This window comes from Schistocerca gregaria, unplaced genomic scaffold (assembly GCF_023897955.1).
Source record: "Schistocerca gregaria isolate iqSchGreg1 unplaced genomic scaffold, iqSchGreg1.2 ptg001693l, whole genome shotgun sequence".
In the NCBI taxonomy this organism is placed as follows: Eukaryota; Metazoa; Arthropoda; class Insecta; order Orthoptera; family Acrididae; genus Schistocerca; species Schistocerca gregaria.
In genome coordinates, this window is record NW_026062952.1 from 45,001 (window position 1) to 52,500 (window position 7,500).

Below are 7,500 nucleotides of genomic sequence, written 5' to 3' on the forward strand. Positions count from 1 at the left end.
ACCCACACAAAACCTGCACCCCCCTCCAGCGCAGGAGCCGCAACCCGGGTGCGTACGCCGCACCAAGTGCTCCACCCGCGACCGTACGTGCCCCGCCGAAATCGCAACTCCGGCGGATGAACGGCGGACTTTTCTCGCAGTCGTAAGTTGCAATCCACCCCTATATCTTGCGTCTCATGAAGAGTTATATCAAGTATGCCAAATTCCCGCTGTCCCTATACATGCGGTAAGTTCGTCGTGGCCGCTGGCCGGCAGGCCGCGAGACCTGACGCCCGGCGGCAAAGAGTGCCCCTCTGAGGATATAGATGTTCCGTTCCGCCGCACAATGGTGACGGTGACCGCTGCCTGCGGTGGCAACGCTGGGCAGAGTCGATACTCGCCGTGTGGTGGAAGGTAAACATTATGCGGTACATCAGTACTTTCCTAATAGTTCGGTCGTCTCACGGCACTGCTTAGTAAATGATGCAAGGCCACATATAGATGATTTATGCGAATGTCCCTATACGTGCTGTAAGACTGGGCACACAACGTGAATCGCACGTCAGCCAGACACTCGAACATGCACCACTCTCGGCCTGCAACGGAGACACACAATACGTAAACATCTGGAATGCGACAATGTCGAGTGCATCCTCTCTGCCACATTGCACCGTCGACACTATGATAACCAGAGCAGTAGGTCCACCTATAAAAGCACAATACCCCACTCCTCCGACAACTACCATTGCTCAGATAAATCAACACCACCAACACACATCCTACACAGAGGGGCACCAAATATCATCCCCCGCCCTCGTGTTATACCACATGAAAAATTGCAGAAGTGAGAGACACACATCCGCCAGCCTCTTGCTACAAGCATCGAACCGACGTGACGTATCTGACGGTGACTCAGGCATCCGCGTACTGCCACCACTATCCACCCCCCCCCCTCTCTCTCTGCACCCTTCCCACACAATACCAAATTTAACCAACTTTATCGCTTAACCTAACTGTGGCTGTACCACATTATCGCTTAACCTAACTGTGGCTGTACCACATTATCGCTTAACCTAACTGTGGTTGTACCACATTATCGCTTAACCTAACTGTGGTTGTACCACATTATCGCTTAACCTAACTGTGGTTGTACCACATTATCGCTTAACCTAACTGTGGTTGTACCACATTATCGCTTAACCTAACTGTGGTTGTACCACATTATCGCTTAACCTAACTGTGGTTGTACCACATTATCGCTTAACCTAACTGTGGTTGTACCACATTATCGCTTAACCTAACTGTGGTTGTACCACATTATCGCTTAACCTAACTGTGGTTGTACCACATTATCGCTTAACCTAACTGTGGTTGTACCACATTATCCCTTAACCTAACTGTGGTTGTACCACATTATCCCTTAACCTAACTGTGGTTGTACCACATTATCCCTTAACCTAACTGTGGTTGTACCACATTATCCCTTAACCTAACTGTGGTTGTACCACATTATCCCTTAACCTAACTGTGGTTGTACCACATTATCCCTTAACCTAACTGTGGTTGTACCACATTATCCCTTAACCTAACTGTGGTTGTACCACATTATCCCTTAACCTAACTGTGGTTGTACCACATTATCCCTTAACCTAACTGTGGTTGTACCACATTATCCCTTAACCTAACTGTGGTTGTACCACATTATCCCTTAACCTAACTGTGGTTGTACCACATTATCCCTTAACCTAACTGTGGTTGTACCACATTATCCCTTAACCTAACTGTGGTTGTACCACATTATCCCTTAACCTAACTGTGGTTGTACCACATTATCCCTTAACCTAACTGTGGTTGTACCACATTATCCCTTAACCTAACTGTGGTTGTACCACATTATCCCTTAACCTAACTGTGGTTGTACCACATTATCCCTTAACCTAACTCAAGTTGTCCCTTAACCTAACTCAAGTTGTCCCTTAACCTAACTCAAGTTGTCCCTTAACCTAACTCAAGTTGTCCCTTAACCTAACTCAAGTTGTCCCTTAACCTAACTCAAGTTGTCCCTTAACCTAACTCAAGTTGTCCCTTAACCTAACTCAAGTTGTCCCTTAACCTAACTCAAGTTGTCCCTTAACCTAACTCAAGTTGTCCCTTAACCTAACTCAAGTTGTCCCTTAACCTAACTCAAGTTGTCCCTTAACCTAACTCAAGTTGTCCCTTAACCTAACTCAAGTTGTCCCTTAACCTAACTCAAGTTGTCCCTTAACCTAACTCAAGTTGTCCCTTAACCTAACTCAAGTTGTCCCTTAACCTAACTCAAGTTGTCCCTTAACCTAACTCAAGTTGTCCCTTAACCTAACTCAAGTTGTCCCTTAACCTAACTCAAGTTGTCCCTTAACCTAACTCAAGTTGTCCCTTAACCTAACTCAAGTTGTCCCTTAACCTAACTCAAGTTGTCCCTTAACCTAACTCAAGTTGTCCCTTAACCTAACTCAAGTTGTCCCTTAACCTAACTCAAGTTGTCCCTTAACCTAACTCAAGTTGTCCCTTAACCTAACTCAAGTTGTCCCTTAACCTAACCCACGTTGTCCCTTAACCTAACCCACGTTGTCCCTTAACCTAACCCACGTTGTCCCTTAACCTAACCCACGTTGTCCCTTAACCTAACCCACGTTGTCCCTTAACCTAACCCACGTTGTCCCTTAACCTAACCCACGTTGTCCCTTAACCTAACCCACGTTGTCCCTTAACCTAACCCACGTTGTCCCTTAACCTAACCCACGTTGTCCCTTAACCTAACCCACGTTGTCCCTTAACCTAACCCACGTTGTCCCTTAACCTAACCCACGTTGTCCCTTAACCTAACCCACGTTGTCCCTTAACCTAACCCACGTTGTCCCTTAACCTAACCCACGTTGTCCCTTAACCTAACCCACGTTGTCCCTTAACCTAACCCACGTTGTCCCTTAACCTAACCCACGTTGTCCCTTAACCTAACCCACGTTGTCCCTTAACCTAACCCACGTTGTCCCTTAACCTAACCCACGTTGTCCCTTAACCTAACCCACGTTGTCCCTTAACCTAACCCACGTTGTCCCTTAACCTAACCCACGTTGTCCCTTAACCTAACCCACGTTGTCCCTTAACCTAACCCACGTTGTCCCTTAACCTAACCCACGTTGTCCCTTAACCTAACCCACGTTGTCCCTTAACCTAACCCACGTTGTCCCTTAACCTAACCCACGTTGTCCCTTAACCTAACCCACGTTGTCCCTTAACCTAACCCACGTTGTCCCTTAACCTAACCCACGTTGTCCCTTAACCTAACCCACGTTGTCCCTTAACCTAACCCACGTTGTCCCTTAACCTAACCCACGTTGTCCCTTAACCTAACCCACGTTGTCCCTTAACCTAACCCACGTTGTCCCTTAACCTAACCCACGTTGTCCCTTAACCTAACCCACGTTGTCCCTTAACCTAACCCACGTTGTCCCTTAACCTAACCCACGTTGTCCCTTAACCTAACCCACGTTGTCCCTTAACCTAACCCACGTTGTCCCTTAACCTAACCCACGTTGTCCCTTAACCTAACCCACGTTGTCCCTTAACCTAACCCACGTTGTCCCTTTGCCTAACATAGTTCACTGCTCGGAATCTCTGGTGTCGTTGTTATCCTCATGTAGATGTCTTGCGAGTGTTGCTTACTTTCCACATATTCCCGCTATCCACTGTCAATTGTACTGCAATAGGACTATATCGCCCCCCCCCCCCTCCCTCTGTCCCCCTCTTTGTGTCTCTGTCCTCTCAAGCTGGTCGGTCTGGCGTTTGAGTGTTAAATGAGCCTCGCAGCTGTTCAGTTGCATTCAGATGTCGACGCCCTCCGTGTACGTCGTGGTATGGTCTGTGTCCATTGTCCGCTGATGTCGTACGCGTAACCCACACGCTGTACCGATCATCGGTCGTTACGTACAGAGTGAAGTAGTGTGATACGTGTGACCGTACGCTGGCTGTGCCCAACGGTGTCGAATCTCAATTTCCATATGATGTGCTCGATGCTACTTGTCTCGTCTCCCAATAACAGCTAGGTTGCACTGTGGTACGCCGTAGAGGCGTGTGGGAGGAACGTACGAACGCATTGTATGTCACCCTGGGTCGCTGGGGGTGGTGGTGCGGTGAGTCAGGTCAGGTCAGGTCAGCGTGAGCCGTCTGATGTAGTGACGCGTGTATTCCGACTTTGTCGTATTGCCTCACACAAAGTGCTACCCTGGTGGACCGCGTTCCATATCTGGGACATGCCGCAGATGCCGGTTGACAGTGGATCGCGGAAGGGACATCGCATACGTGCGCGGGCCACCTTCCACGTGTTCTCTTCTGCACATGTCGCAGTGTGTATGTGGTCTGATGTAGCGTGTCGTGACACATGACATCCTGGCATGCAAGAATTGTTGAATTCGCAAATGTAGGTGGACATCTACGTTTACTGCCCAAGATACGCAAATGAACTGGAAATCCGTTGTTGAGCGGTTGTTCACGCTGGAGGTGAATCTGTGATGGCGACGATCGGTACAGCTATTAACCGGTTGTTTCAGCGGTACCCGCCACATCCACACACGTGACTAGGCCCATGTGGGTATGAAGCGATACGCGGCGGTGGCTTGGTGGGACTGTTCCCGGCCGGTGAAGGGGGGCCGCCCGGCGTGTTGGCCGCGCGCTGCGTGGGCGCACGCGCAACAGGCGGCTGGTGGGGGGCGCCGAGTGGCAGGAGCGCCAGCCGACGGGCCCGGCAGGCGGCGCAGCTACGCTGCGGCGCACCCTGCACGCGGCGCCTGGCGGCCAAAGTTGGTTCAGCCGAGCCCGGTGCGAAGCGCGGTGGACATCTGCAGTGTGCTGGTCTGATTGAGGACTGTGTGCGTTGAGGATGCGCCGCCGCCTGGCACTCGGCGCCGCGACGCCGTCTGCTGCTCGGTCGCCCCAGCGGTTCTCGCAGGTGGTTTGTATCGCAGTTGTGCGGACGTGTTGGCGCGTGCGCTGTGCTGGGAGAGTTCGCTTCTGCACCCAAGTGGGGCTTTGCCCTTGTGTGGCGCTGGCGTTGGAGCTGCCGGTCACCATAGGTGGCGCGTGTTGTCTCCCGCCGGCAATGCCACGACAGCACGCTCCCGGGCCTCTGTCGGCAGCGGCAAGCTCAGTTGGGAGCAAGGGTGTTCTCACTAAAACCGTCTACTCGCCTAACTCCGGGCGATTGCGCCTCTCTCGAAACCGACCAAGTACCTAGGACGGCGCTGCGCGCCGCCGGGACCTGAGAGGGTTTCGAGGTGTATCGTGCAGGGGAGCTCGGCCTCCTCCTGTTTGCAGAATAATTGAGCGGACGCTTGCGTGTTCGCGCGGGCCCCCGGGACACACTCCCGGGCGGCCGGCTGCTCAGCTCTAGTTGACGCAGCTCCCTGGTTGATCCTGCCAGTAGTCATATGCTTGTCTCAAAGATTAAGCCATGCATGTCTCAGTACAAGCCGCATTAAGGTGAAACCGCGAATGGCTCATTAAATCAGTTATGGTTCCTTAGATCGTACCCACGTTACTTGGATAACTGTGGTAATTCTAGAGCTAATACATGCAAACAGAGTCCCGACCAGAGATGGAAGGGACGCTTTTATTAGATCAAAACCAATCGGATTGGCTTGTCTGGTCCGTTTGCCTTGGTGACTCTGAATAACTTTGGGCTGATCGCACGGTCCTCGTACCGGCGACGCATCTTTCAAATGTCTGCCTTATCAACTGTCGATGGTAGGTTCTGCGCCTACCATGGTTGTAACGGGTAACGGGGAATCAGGGTTCGATTCCGGAGAGGGAGCCTGAGAAACGGCTACCACATCCAAGGAAGGCAGCAGGCGCGCAAATTACCCACTCCCGGCACGGGGAGGTAGTGACGAAAAATAACGATACGGGACTCATCCGAGGCCCCGTAATCGGAATGAGTACACTTTAAATCCTTTAACGAGTATCTATTGGAGGGCAAGTCTGGTGCCAGCAGCCGCGGTAATTCCAGCTCCAATAGCGTATATTAAAGTTGTTGCGGTTAAAAAGCTCGTAGTTGGATTTGTGTCCCACGCTGTTGGTTCACCGCCCGTCGGTGTTTAACTGGCATGTATCGTGGGACGTCCTGCCGGTGGGGCGAGCCGAAGGGGTGCTTTCGCGTCCCGAGGCGGACCCCGTTTAAATCCTACCAGGGTGCTCTTTGTTGAGTGTCTCGGTGGGCCGGCACGTTTACTTTGAACAAATTAGAGTGCTTAAAGCAGGCAAGCCCGCCTGAATACTGTGTGCATGGAATAATGGAATAGGACCTCGGTTCTATTTTGTTGGTTTTCGGAACCCGAGGTAATGATTAATAGGGACAGGCGGGGGCATTCGTATTGCGACGTTAGAGGTGAAATTCTTGGATCGTCGCAAGACGAACAGAAGCGAAAGCATTTGCCAAGTATGTTTTCATTAATCAAGAACGAAAGTTAGAGGTTCGAAGGCGATCAGATACCGCCCTAGTTCTAACCATAAACGATGCCAGCCAGCGATCCGCCGCAGTTCCTCCGATGACTCGGCGGGCAGCCTCCGGGAAACCAAAGCTTTTGGGTTCCGGGGGAAGTATGGTTGCAAAGCTGAAACTTAAAGGAATTGACGGAAGGGCACCACCAGGAGTGGAGCCTGCGGCTTAATTTGACTCAACACGGGAAACCTCACCAGGCCCGGACACCGGAAGGATTGACAGATTGATAGCTCTTTCTTGATTCGGTGGGTGGTGGTGCATGGCCGTTCTTAGTTGGTGGAGCGATTTGTCTGGTTAATTCCGATAACGAACGAGACTCTAGCCTGCTAACTAGTCGCGTGACATCCTTCGTGCTGTCAGCGATTACTTTTCTTCTTAGAGGGACAGGCGGCTTCTAGCCGCACGAGATTGAGCAATAACAGGTCTGTGATGCCCTTAGATGTTCTGGGCCGCACGCGCGCTACACTGAAGGAATCAGCGTGTCTTCCTAGGCCGAAAGGTCGGGGTAACCCGCTGAACCTCCTTCGTGCTAGGGATTGGGGCTTGCAATTGTTCCCCATGAACGAGGAATTCCCAGTAAGCGCGAGTCATAAGCTCGCGTTGATTACGTCCCTGCCCTTTGTACACACCGCCCGTCGCTACTACCGATTGAATGATTTAGTGAGGTCTTCGGACTGGTACGCGGCATCGACTCTGTCGTTGCCGATGCTACCGGAAAGATGACCAAACTTGATCATTTAGAGGAAGTAAAAGTCGTAACAAGGTTTCCGTAGGTGAACCTGCGGAAGGATCATTACCGACTAGACTGCATGTCTTTCGATGTGCGTGTCGTGTCGCGCAACACGCTACCTGTACGGCAGTGGCCGTGCGCCGCGTGCGGAACCACGCGTGCCTCTCAAAACTAGCGGAAGTGTTGTTGTTGTTGTTGTTGTGTGGTACGAGCGCTGAAGCTCTGGAGCGGCTGGCCTGCGGTACCTGGCGCCTGG

At 51.5% G+C, this 7,500-nt stretch overlaps 1 non-coding gene across 1 annotated transcript; it reads left to right on the forward strand.

Moving 5' to 3' along the window:
• Positions 1-5,417: 5,417 nt before the first annotated feature.
• On the forward strand, positions 5,418-7,310 carry LOC126334051 (small subunit ribosomal RNA). The gene has a single exon (XR_007564545.1). It is a non-coding gene; the product is annotated as a small subunit ribosomal RNA (ribosomal RNA).
• The last annotated feature ends 190 nt before the right edge of the window (positions 7,311-7,500 follow it).